Source organism: Thermobia domestica, chromosome 15 (assembly GCF_964235325.1).
Source record: "Thermobia domestica chromosome 15, izTheDome1.hap1.1, whole genome shotgun sequence".
Taxonomy (NCBI): domain Eukaryota; kingdom Metazoa; phylum Arthropoda; class Insecta; order Zygentoma; family Lepismatidae; genus Thermobia; species Thermobia domestica.
Genome location: NC_137468.1, coordinates 27,218,017 through 27,232,039, shown reverse-complemented (window position 1 = coordinate 27,232,039; position 14,023 = coordinate 27,218,017). Strand labels below are relative to the sequence as shown.

At 37.4% G+C, this 14,023-nt stretch overlaps 1 protein-coding gene across 1 annotated transcript in view; it reads right to left on the bottom strand.

Moving 5' to 3' along the window:
* LOC145672143 (alkaline phosphatase, tissue-nonspecific isozyme-like) overlaps positions 1-14,023 on the bottom strand; it is a 689,601-nt gene that overhangs the window by 268,927 nt on the left and 406,651 nt on the right. The gene's annotated exons all lie outside the window — the stretch shown is intronic.

The window sequence follows — 14,023 nt, the reverse complement described above, 5'->3', positions numbered from 1 at the left end:
CCGTGTGGGAAGGCCCACAGGCTCCGGGGGCCCCTAGAGAGTAAGAGAAAGATGGAAAGAGGGGACCCAAGAATTAGAAAAACATTTTTTTCTATGGAGCCCGAATACGCGTGTTAATGCTTGCCCCCCTCCAGAAAAAATCTAAGTTACGGGTCTGACGCTGAATAAAATGTTATAATGTTCAAGTGAACAGAAATACGAAATTAAAGGAAAACTTACCTACTTACTTAACATCCCATTTTCCGATAAGGATAATTATACTTTATTATAAGATATAAGTAATTAACAATGTTTAGAAGATCAATCATTAACATTCTTGTATTTCCGTGAACATCTAGATTTGTATCCACCATCCAGAAAGATACTTATATTCACATCTGACGTAGACTTCTAATAATGTTGAATGAACATTTTCATTGATCGACCAGCGCCGGGTCTACGTAAGGAGAATCCTGCAGCTTCAAATGCAATCCGAACTACAGCTCGGATTTTCACTCTCACCGAAGATCAAGCTATGGATCAATTTCGCACACACCAGCGGCGTAGCGTAAGAGAACGCCGGTATGCCCGGCATCCCCTGTTAATAAGAAAAAGTACGTATTTCATTATATATAAATTGTTTGCTTGTAATTATCACAATTATTTCCACTGCAATCTTCTGGCGCGCTCTCTCGACTTACTTTGACAAGAGGAACCTACGCATGCGCGTCGCTCAGATGCACATTTTCTGTCTTTCCTCCTGCCGTATGCTACTTTCCTCGGGCTTCCAGGCCTACTGAAAGCATCGGGAATATCGTCTGCTTTCTGTTGAATGCGCATGCGCAATACATCCCTTCTCACTCCTCCTCATCCCTTGCAACCCTACATTTGCTTTAGATATACGCTGGCATATTCAAGTATTTCCAACTGTATATATTTTGAACTAAGCTATAGTTTCTGAACAGAACGTACGAGTCCTAATATAAAGGAAATAGAACAAAATGGAAATGGTTAGTTCAACGCATTTTGAAGTATTCCGGTTATGTAAATAATAGTATTAAAATAGTTATGCCTTAATCACAACTAAATGCATCGTAATTGTAATCTTCATCGTAAAGGAGCTCAAAGACACAGGCATAAATGTAAAGCATTCTGTAGAATTACGCTCACCGATCAGGATCAAGAGAGCCACCACTCCCCGTCACTCGCAAAGATTGTGCCAGGGCCCTTCAGTCACTGGCACAAATCTCGGGGACATAAGGGGAACATGTTCTCTACAATCTTGTCCACCCCCCCAATAATCCAATTTGAGATTGTGATGATGATTTCTATCCGACTGCCACAAACGAAACTGATGTCCTTTGACTTGTTTCATTTTTAAAAAAGAATCGCATTCTTTAATATTTCATTGTCATTAATTATTAGTAGTCTATTTTCAATTATTTGTTTAATTCCTGTAACAATTCCTATAATGCTATTGTGGTAATCATAATTTTGCTCAGATAAGAGTATTGTTGCGCCAAATATAGGCCTGATTGATTTTCTTTCATAGTTTTGGGGAAGTCATTATTTGTATTGTTATAAAACAAATGTCCTAAAATTTTAATGTGGATCATTTGGATGCGTAAGTAGAAACATGTCAATTATTATTATGCATATATTCAAATTTAAGAATGTGCTCACGGCACTGAGTTGTAATAATGATATGTACCACTATTTCATCTACATCATTTGGTATATAATATACAAGTACAACAGGTTTACCTCAGAAATCTGATTCATCTACTGTAATATGAGTCTCTTCTCCCCTCCCCCCACAATAAGCCTTAAAATGTACCCTCCTGCCGATGTTATAGACAACTCTGCTTCCCTAATCCTCCACAGCATTTTTTTCAACTTCATAAATATTTTGAACTTCGTTAAAAAAGGAAAGGATTATGGGAACAGTCTTACCCATCCCACGAAAGTTGAAGACAGATTTGCGCCCTTGACTTCAGTATCTGGATACAGAAACAGGCCCCCAGAGTTGGTTTAAGTGCTTTGTATTTACACCTTCAAATGATATATACAATCAGGCCCATATTCACGAACGGGTGTCTGAGTTCCGGACCCAAGATGACAAATTTATAGGGGCGATTTTTTTTTTTTTTGAAAGAACGAGATTGACGTGTGGTATGTGGAGAAAAAAGCCGCCCACGAGAAAGAAATGAAGGGAACGATGCTGGAAACAATGTTCATACAAAAGTGGGGCCTAGTTTTCTCGTCACAACGGTAGTAGCAAGAAGGAGCTGAGACAATTGGTTTTTAAATTCTAACGTAATCCACGCATTCGCTTCTCTATGCCCCACTAGACCTCCAATTAGGGGGACTTCCTCCTAAATTTTGTATAACCCTATATTTCTATTCGGAATAGCTATGTATTGCTGCTTGCAGTAGTACTATATCGCACAAATGACTAACTTTGGCATCCCCTTTTCGGAATATCACGCTACGCTACTGGCACACACACAAATCAACAGCTTCAGCCCCTTAAAATGACGGTGAAAAATTGTTGAAATTATGATGTGATACAACAAGAAAGTTTGCAGAAACAATACACTGCGTATTATTGCTATTTGGCTCCTATGACTTGGACCTAACCTTTAAACGCCCCTTGATGCAAGTGGTGCAACAATGCTTTAAACGTCATTAGCTCAGCCCTGAATTAATCTAAGATGATAATGTTGGTATCACTGTATTTCTGAAGGATTAAGTTTACCGCCGATATGCATTTTATGTATGTAGTGGGTTATTACGGATGAGGAGGAGGGTGAATTTCGTATGTTTTTTGTCATTTGCGTCAGGTTTCTTTGGGAGCCATTCTCCGCTTGGAAGTACACTCATAAAAATTGGTATGTGGAACAATGAAGTAATCCACTACATGGTAACACTCTGTACGTGTACTTTTTGCTTATAGAGGGGGGACAAAGTTGGCCAATTTTTTGTCTTTTTTTTTTTTTTTTTTTTTTTTTTTTTTTGACGTCAGGTACATTTATATTTTCAGGTCGGTTGAATTGGTCTAGAAGCAAAATTGTTGATGCTATGCATGATGTGTGCATATAACGTAGTACTATTGTGGAGGACGGTACAATTGCAACTTGCAGCCCTTCGAAAATGATATACGAAGCGTTTTTTTTTCTAGAAATTTCATTCTGAATGTTTATATCGCTTTGTATTGTAACAATGACTACCATTTATTTATATTATTATCATAATTATGTTGCCTTCACATTAGTGAAATGAAATGAAATTTTTGAGGTTTACGTCCCACGGTTAGGCTAAAGGAGACGGTGATGATTAGTAATGAATGAAATGGTGAAATGAAGAAAGTGGGAGGAAGAGGGAGAACCCCGAGAAAACCCACGCATACGGTTTATGTCCACCACAAAGTTCACTTGGTGGGGGCTGGGATCGAGCCCAGAACCCCTAGCACCAGAGGTGAACGCTCTACCACTGAGCCATCGCGGCCCCCACCTACACATTAGTATCAATTTGTCAGCATAGGGTAACTGCAAGGGTTGCCAGGGCCCCCCAAATTCTATTTTCTAAAATATTTTAGGACTTTTAGTTTCTTATTCTACGAATATTACAAGAATTGCACAAATGTTATCTTGTTGGAATCGGTGTTCTATACGCTTTCCAAAGATGTATAAATCATGACTCTGTGATAATTAGGGGTGCCATCACGGCCCAGGGCCGTCGAGTGGGCGGGGCGCCGGGACGACAAATCAACAAAATTCAAGTTATGATCTTTACACTACATGTTTTGGTAGAACGTATCGTTAACATCGTCCTGCAAAACAAACATTAACAAACCGTACATTTTGATTTCGAACATAAATTATAATTGTAGAACTGAATTGAAACAAATACTACCTCACAAATAATTACAAACGTCACCTGAAAAAGTTACTTTAGTATTATGACGTTATGATAAATTTACTGGAAAATTTGTGTGTTAATCACAAGAAGAGAAAAGTTTATATTGTTGGGTTTTAGTGAAAGTCAGAAAATTGCTGTTTTTTTTTTTTTTTTCATTTACGTATTGGACTTTAACATTTGTATCGATATTTGTGTATTCTATGCTATTACTATGTTGATGTGTACAAAGTTCAAAATAAACAAGAGTAGCATTCGATCTCAATGATTGAAAACCATGTTTTCATTAAGTTCATGTGTTAACTATAAAAGCCATTGACTTTAAAAGAAATGACATAATACTAACATCTTTTATCATTCATTATGATCTTACGTTCCATATTTAAATCTAAGAGTACACTCTGGTTGTTTTTCATAGTACACTAGCGAGGAGTGGGGGCGTCTGTAAATTTTCGCCCCGGGAGCTTACAACTCAGCCTCAATATGACGGTCTACGATTTCGTTTAAAATTCTGGCGGGCGTAGAAAGTTTAAACCTTGAATACTGAACGAGAGAAATCGTGAACAGTTTTTTCCCCCCATAAGATTGGGTAGGTTTACCACTTAATTTTTGATCGATTTCTACAAGTCATGTAGTGTTCTTAGTAATGACATGAAATGCGAACGTGAAATAAAAGCAAGGATAGGAATGGCGAAAGAAGCCTTTAAAAGAAAGAAAAGTCTGTTTTGTGGGACCTTGAACAAAGAGTTGAGAAAAAGACTCATAAAATGCTTCGTGTGGAGTGTTGTGCTGTATGGGGCGGAAACGTGGACATTGCGTAAGGGTGACGAAAATCGACTGGAAGCCTTCGAAATGTGGGTGTGGAGAAGAATGGAAAGAGTTAGTTGGGTCGAGCGGAAAACGAATGAGAGAGTGTTAGAAATGGTGGGTGAGAAAAGAACACTTTTAGATATTATTAGGAAGAGGAAGAGAAACTGGTTGGGACATTGCCTAAGAAGAGATTGTATCATGAGGGACGTCCTAGAGGGTATGGTGGCGGGAAAGAGAGGGAGGGGGCGAAGGAGACTACAATTAATGGATGATATTAAAACAGAAAGATCATACGCGAAGACGAAAAGGTTAGCGGAGGATCGTGGAGCATGGAAGCTTCTCAGCTGCGGCAAGTGACCTGCCAATAAAGGCAGAATACCTATGATGATGATGATCTACAAGCCATGGGGCCAGTCCCCTTCTTCCTCAGTCCAGTGGTTAGAAAGTATGCCTTTCTGCAGGAAGTTCCAGCTTGGATTCCCGGTGGGAGAGCACTAAACACACTAAAATGTTTCAAATCGTACTTTTCTGTAGATTTCATTCTATACAGCCGCACTACTGACAAACGAGGCCAATACATATCAATCCTTATGCCATTGAGATGATTGAAGATCCTCAGAAAAAATAATGCCATATTTCATCAAAATCGAGTAATATTTGCTGAATTATCACAATATGTGCAAGCTTTTTGAACTATTGCAACTTCTTTCTAAATAGAGTTAAGTCCGCTAGCAGCTTTTGGGGAATGGTACATCGATAAAAAAAAAATAATAATAAAAATAAAAAGATTTTTTCCCCAGAAGTTAAGAGAAGAAGACTATAGGAATGAATATAGTAGGTAAGCTCTCTTAGCTTGTTAAGATAAAATTTTAACTTTTACTGATATGACCACTCAGGAGACGCCAAGTCTCTTTCAACCTTTTACCTCTTAACCACAAATAATAAACGTACTTCAGAAGCAACTCTATCAAGGGCGCCCATCAGGGGGGGGCAAGGTGGGGCGATCGCCCTCATAGGAAATTGTACTTGGGAATATCGAAAACCAAATAGAATTTTTACATTAGTTATAACAAAATTTGAAATATCGCTTATACTTGCCCCCCTTGGAAACCACAACATGGGCGCCCTTGAACTCTATCCATGACGACTCTGGAATTCACTACAGGAATAATAAAAACTTCTGTCCAGATTAATACACTTATTATTAAAAACTAAATTACAGTCTAACGGTTTCGACAACTTAACATTGTCTTCATCAAACACTAACTGAAAGAGATATCTTAGATCATAGACATTTATACTAAAAGTTAAAGTACTCAAGTTCATTGTTTCCATAGGAAGCCACCAGAGTCGTACTTCCCCGAGCGCCATCTGTCGGCACCTGCCCTGACCTAATTACCCTCCCACCTGTGTTCATCTTTTCCAAACATCTGTAACAGACCTGTTTATACTTGATCAAATGCCTCAAAACTTTTAATCTTCCTCTGATGCCTATTAGATCTAAATTAAATATAACATATTATACTAAATAAAACTGATTATATCAATAAATATAGCAATATAAAAATATATATAGACATAAAAATTAAACTATAAAATATAACAATATATAAAACTCTATATAAGTAAAACTATATACTATATAAAACTATATAATGAATATAAGTTACATATAAATCTGTTAAATCTTATTCTTTTACTTCAATTTGTTTAATAATTTATCCCAGAGCTTATGTATTAACAGTCCAGTTCATTAATTTGTCATTTTTCTCTTTCTTTATCCTTTGTGCTTCCTTCCATTTCCTTATCATTGGTCTATTCTGCCTTTCTAGCCCCTGTAAACCTCCCAAATCTATTGTACATCATGCTCCGTTTCTTTAACATGTTTACACTGTATATGGCATTATTTTCTCTCTTAAGTCTACATAATATAATAATGTAATCAATTGTGCACACCTCCTATAATTGGAGAGATCTCTCTGTTGGAGGAAATAAATAAATAAATAAATAAATAAATAAATATCTCTTTCATTAGTGCTTGATGAAGACAATGTTAAGTTGTCGAAACCGTTACACTGTAATTTAGTTTTTAGTAATAAGTGTATTAATCTGGTCAGAAGTGTTTATTAAAGTTTAGTTTCAAGTTAGTTAAGTTGTTGAAACTGTTACACTGTAATTTAGTTTCTAATAATAAATGTATTACTCTGGTCAGAAATGTTTAGTTTCAAGTAAAGCACGCACTAGATATCATATTACAATCGAACTTTCAGCGAACTTAAGAAGTTCCTTACTAAATGCTCTCTCTCTCTCTCTCTCTCTCTCTCACTCTTTCTCTTTCTGTGTTTGTGTGTGTGTGTATATATATGTGTGTATGTGTGTCTGTGTCTGTGCATTATTTGCAAACTTTTCTATTTTGAGCCCTCCATTCGCGATGGAGTATCAAAAACTGATTTGGAATTTTTTGCGTCACTCTTATCCTTCCCGAGATATTGGTTAAAAAAAAAAAAAAAGTTCCGATTTTGGGAAATTTAAGCAGCCATTTCTCGAGAACCATAAGTCATAGAGAGATTATATTGGTGTTGATCAACACTAATACCAGTTATTGATTCAAATAATTATTGCCTCATTGGTTGTGGACTCAACAAAAAAAAAAAAAAAAAATTAAGTTCGTTCTGGCAAAGTTCCTCGAGCATTCTAAGCTGTTTTGTTTTGTTCTGCTAACGAAAGCTATTTGGGTTGAATTCTATTACAAAATGGGGGGCGCGGTGGCTCAGTGCTAGAGCGTTCACCTCTGGTGCTTGGGGTCCCGGGTTCGATCCCAACCCCAGCCAAGTGAACTTTGTGGTGAACAAACACCGTGCTCTTGTTTTTTTTTCGGAGTTCTCCCGTTTCCTCCCACTTTCTTCATTCCACCGTTTCACGCATATCTCATCATCACCGTCTCCTTTAGCCTAACCGGCATAAGCGTGGGACGTAAAACTCAAAGATTTCATTTCATTTTCTATTACAAAATGAAATCTTTCAATTTAACGTCCCACGATATTGCCTTTTAGGCTAAAGTACACGGTGATTAAAGCAAGTGAATGATGATGAAAAAATTGGTGGATTGATAATGTGGGAGAATTCCCCCAAGAAAAACCACGGAAACGATGTTGTCCACCACAACACTTACATGGATCGTGATCGAACCAGAGACCCCACACACCAGAGGAAAGCGCTCTACCACTGAGCCTCCGTGCCCGACTTGAAAGCTATTTGGAATAACCAGCGGGAATCGAACCTAGGTCATCCTCGAAAAAAAAATGCTAATCATTTTGCCACAAGGAAGCTTCTCCGAAGCTATCGTGGAACTAACACACAGTCCTCCCAATACATGCGCATGTTGTCAAACTCTAGAACTGCACGTATAGTTTCTTCAATTATTAAAAAGAAACTGACATGATGCCAAAGTAGACATAAAACGTCTAAAAAAAATATTACAGTTTCTAAATTTGAATAACAAACTACGATACTTACATTATGCAATCTTTATCTCTTAGGTGAAAAATAAACGAACTCTATACGACATAACATATCGTAAAAGTCGCTTAAGTTTTCACGTATGCACAGTCTTATTTGGTATTCTAAAGCAGACATTTTATGCAGCTGGTGTAACACTCAACGGTAATCGTGTACAATGTATGCAAAAATGATGGCAGAGAAAATAAAGAAAAACAGTGATATTTCATGAGGGCAAAAAAATATGTTCCTAAATAAACTATTTCTTTCGAAATGCACGCACTTTTGGGTCATATTTCTTTCATCTGGTGAGAATACATGCTTTTCCCTGCCTGTCTTGGAGGATATATTCAGGCTCTGGGCTTCGATATATTTCTTTCGTGTTTCTTTCTTCCTACTCCTTTCTCTCACATACACACACAGACAGTCGGTAAATATTTTTTTCTTTCAGACATTATCTACGTGATCATGAAATTATCTGCTCTCAAGAACATACGATTGGTTGAGATTTTGAAGTTCAAAAGATTGATTATATTATGTCTGACCGATTTTCCAAGTACGCTTGCCCTATGAAAGGCAGTGCAGTCACCACAAGTTGTGTTTTATAGGACCAGAAGCGTTATGGACTATCGCTCGACATCGCATTTCCCACTACAATAAACTACGTTAGATCAGAGGCATTGGAACTTCATTCAATTCTTTCCTTTAATTTTTCTATAGGGCAATAGGGGTACTTAGAAGGCGATTTTGTACACGTCCTATTAACACTCCAAATGCATAGAAATCCTTTTGACTGGTGCTAGAATTTTCTTTTAAAAAGACAAATGTCATGAAAATAAAGAACTAGTTTTCCCATTTGCTAGTCCATGTGGTAATAAAAGCGAAGGAATGATATATCACTATAGATGGATGCGTTGTCGATGTGAATTCTTACTGGTTGTTGTGGGTTCTATAAGAAAGTTAGATGTTTTCCCCTATAGACTGATTTCTTGATGGGATGGTGTTAGGTTATGTGTCTTCTTTTTAAAAGTATTATTAGTGTTTACTTTACTAGCTTTACAATCTTATAGTGATTACCAATGAATGTAGAAACCACTCTCAGACGACTTTCGACCTTTAATATATCTAAATGTATTTGGGTACATAAACGTACATTATTCGAATCGCTCAGGTTCCGGGATATTTATATTTCAACAACGTTATTTTGTTGTGCCATTTACATGGCACACTGGTCCAGAATCAAATTCTAGGTGGCCAAAAACGAAAAAATAGAAATGCAATTCTTAGGCGCAATTTGTGCTACAGTGTTTCTTTATTATATACCTGAATAATTCTGTACATTTTTAAGTTTTCTTCTCTTCGCCGCATGGCGCCAATGTCGCTGAAAGAAAGAGCAACGGATGACGCGTTCGCTTAGTCATGATTTTCATAGTTGTTGTGACTGTGGCTTGTCGTTTACGAGTCGAATGTAAGCCTTTTGCGATTTTCTTTTGTTAATAAGTTCCTAAAGCTTATAATTTGTGTAATCAGTTTGCTTTTTTGTCAAGTTGCTTTAAAGGATAGACGAGTGATGTAAACATATAGTGTTTTTGTTTACATTTCGTAATTATTAGACTGAGAAAAAAAAGTGCCTATTACTGCCAAAAGATTTCGACATTTTCATATTGTTTTGTCAATATTAAGTGCAGTGAAGTGGGTTTCGTTGCCGCCGTGCGCCGCCGGTGTCAGATAAATGGACATAATGCAGCTATAGGTGAAAACCGTTGAGGAAAATTATATGTAATCGACTTTGTATGATTATTGTTTAAAACTGTGTGACATAAATCTTTTTTTTTTTATTTGATCATGGAAGAAGTTATTACTTTTAAGACTCTTTTTGAGCAGTGGAGGAACCAAATTAACCCACAGGGTCCAGCTACAAGAGCCACAAGGGATTATCTTGTCGCCTATATACAAAATTTGAACACAGGTGTAATCGACGAAGAACTTTTAACGTCAAAAGTAGCTAACTTTTGTGCAACACTGCACAAATATTGAAAAGCAGCAGATCACAGCAGAAACAAATTTTTAGTGAAACATTCGGAGTGGCTAGAAACAAAATTCGAGATAAAACCGAACGTTGCAGCGTGTCCTGGAAGACCTTCAAAGAGTTTCGAGGAAAGTAGTGAGCGTTCGAAAAGGCGAAAAATACAAAAATTGAAAGGTGATGTGTCAGTGGAAGAGGCGACTACTTTGTCAATGTCTTATCTACGAGACGAGGGAAAGCGAGCAGCCGCCGATTTGTTAAAAGATGTGTTGCAAGGTTCGCCTACGAGACCTATAAAAATCAGAAGAGCATACAAACAAAGCATGGATAGGTCAACCGAAGTGACTCAATACACAGATGACCAAGCCCTGGCATTGGTGATGGATGGTAAGTTGTCAAAGCATAGCTACATCACATTATGAAAAGGGGCCATAGAACATAATTTGAAAAACTTTTACCCTCCGTACAACAAAATAGTGGAAGCAAATAATCGCTGCTATCCTGAAGGGATTGAAGTGAGTCTAGAAGGAGCCAGAATTCCTCTTCAAAAGTTATTAGATCACACTGCCGTAAGGCTTATAAAAATAGCAGACCGGATAACAGTGGAAGAGCTCCCACATTTAGAATTAAAGAAAGTGGTGTTAACTGTAAAATATGGCTGCGACGGTAGCTCAGGACACAGCGAATACATGTATGTACCTCCATAAAATGTACATTCTAATGAACTCCCGCCAGACGATAAAGGCAAACTTCTGTCAGCCGACACGATGGGACAAAAGGAAAAAGGAAAAGGGGGGAGAAAACGACCACATGCACCAGAAGAAACTCCGGATGCAGCACAAGACCAAGATGAAGCACTGGATATCGACGATGAACATGAAGAAGGTGACTCTCAAACTTCAAGTCTGCAAAGTGGAAATCTGTTTTTATTTTCTATGGTCCCTTTAAAACTTGAGGGTACTTTAAGTAATGAAGAACACCAGGTCATCTGGATCAATGATAGGCCATCGTCAACAAAATTGTGCCGTCCTATAAAATTTATATATGTTAAAGAAACTGCCGAAGTGATTAAAAACCAAGTGAATCAAATGAAAGCAGAAGTAAATGATTTGGTTCCTATTCAAGTGTATGTAGAATTCCAAAATAATCCTATTTTAGATGAATATAAGGTCCTTTTTACTATGATAGACGGAAAAATTATAAATGCATTGACAAACACTGGAAGTCAAATATGTTATATTTGTAAATGCACACCGAAAGAGATGAATGATTTACAAAATTTAAAAAAGTTTAATATTAATCCTGAAACCTTAGAGTATGGTTTATCTCCTCTTCACAGTTGGATTAAATTTTTAGATTCAGTGTTAAAAGTTTCGTATAAAAAAAACTTAAAAGCTGCGACAATAAGAGGAGCTACTGAAGCTCAGCGACAGGAAATGAAGATGATCAAAAAAGAAATTCAGACCCGATTCCGGAATGAAACAAGCCTACACATATATAAGATGCTAGCAGGAAAAGTCGGGACTTCTAATACCGACAACGTTGCCCGACGTTTTTTTCATAATGCTCAACAGTCTTCAGATATAACAGGATTTGATGAAGACTTGATTCGAAGATTTGGAAACATAATGATTGCAATTTCAAGTGGAGAGGTTATCAATGGAGAAGCCTTGGCTAAATATACAGAGGAAACGGCAAGGAGATTTGTCAACCTATACGGGTGGTACAGAATGCCTGTTAGCGTTCACAAGATTTTAATGCACGGAGCAGAAGTTATTAAAAAGCGCCATCTTTCCAATAGGTATGTTATCGGAAGAAGCTCAGGAGTCTTGCAATAAAAAATACAAACAGTTTCGTATGCATCATACTCGAAAAGATTCATGCATGCATACCACGACAGATTTAGTTCATCAGTTACTCGTGGATTCTAATCCAGTAATAACCACTCTTAGGAGAGCAACAAGAAATAAGCGTACAACTCTACCGGAGGAGGTAAAAGCTCTGCAATTGCTCCTGAAAGAGTCAGACACGAGAACAGAAGGAGATAGCAGTGAGGGTGAAGAACTATGAACAATCCGAAGACGAAGAAAATACTTTGGACAGCTGAATAGACGATGATTTATGTGATATATTTTTTCTTAGTTAAAATTCTTTAGTGATCTTTATTATCTCATTTTAGAATAAATTACATACTTCAAATAGTTTGTTTACTTTCTAAAACTTATTGTTGCAGTTTCCAGTAACATTTATTTATTTTCAATAACCTTAACTCATATTCAAGGAGCCATATAGTTAATTTTACGAATAGTCCGCCATCTTGGATCCGCCATTTTGAATTTTAAACAAAAAAAAACTGTTATAAGATTTGAAATCAGCGACCCCGAAAACCCCCCGACACTCACTCTTGAGCGATAGAAGGAAATGTTTCAATTATCCGCCATCTTGGATTAGCCATCTTGAATCCGACATCTTGATTTTTTAACAAAACTTTACCAGATTTGAAATCAGCAACCCTGAAAACCCCTCTGTTGCAATTTTTAGCCACCAGCTATTTGAAATGAATTTTGGCCACCTAGAATTTGATTCTGGACTAATGTGCATGGCCATTTTCTTAGCCTGCCTCATTAACACGCCAACATTCAATATCTATAGCAAACCGCAACTAAATATTGAAAACTACACAATAAACACAGCCATTAATGGCTCATATTCCTTATAATCTTACTAGCCACTTCCGGCTCAAATCCAAATATCGACCACGGGTTTCACTATGAACTTCATACATATATTAAACATAACCTAGTAACGCTATTCACTTGTTTCTGCAATTGCTCTACTAACTCTCAAACACTATCCGACTAAGCATAGAAAACACTTTGTCCGATTATTTACACTCCCAACAGATGGGTTCCTGTAAGTACATGGCATAATTTTCAGTTTTATTTTTCGTCCATCTTATATACCTCCAACTTCTCATCGTAATCGCACCCTGGTGACAATCACCATTTCCTTAGGGAAGTATTCTCGGCAGTGCAATGAAATTCGGTAGTTTTTTTTTTTTTTTTTTTTTGCCAGAGGTATCATAGTAACTGATATTTCAAATATTGACGTTACTCGTAAGATAAGTATAGGCTTGATTCAATGTGACAAGAGTCTCCCATTTTGAACACTCCAAGTGTCTTTTGTACAGTTTGCGGCAGTTTGTCTTACGTTCGGCAATGCACCGCGGAGGAGGTTATGAATACAGTCTTTATAAAGTATAAGGCCAAAATGACACCAAATGACATGAATGACAGTGGAGAGCACCATATTTAATCTCTTTGTAATGTCACATTGAAATGATAACATCTAGATAACAGTTTTCGCACCTCAGATAACAGTTTTCGCAGGTAATCTCGAACAGACCATTTTGTTAACAAATGTTTCAGCATGGTCCTCATATTTATGTTTGCTTTGACATGATATCATTTATTTAGGTTACTCGGATGGCTCGCGCTGGTACGAACGTAAGCTACACCCATGACATAGCGTTCCCTATAACGCTTCGCTGTCGGTGACATTTCACAAATATCAATACGAAACTGCTACGCTACATTAAGCTCAAACACCACATTGATAAAGGGATCAACTCAGGCCCGTATCTAGGGGGGGGGCGGACCCCTAAGGTTTCGCTGCCCCCCCCCTAAAATTTTCACGGTAGGCTTGCAAATGACCTATAATACGATGATAAACTATAGTATGATTGGATCGGGCCCCCCTAACTTCAGCCGGGCCCTCCCTACATTTTTGGGC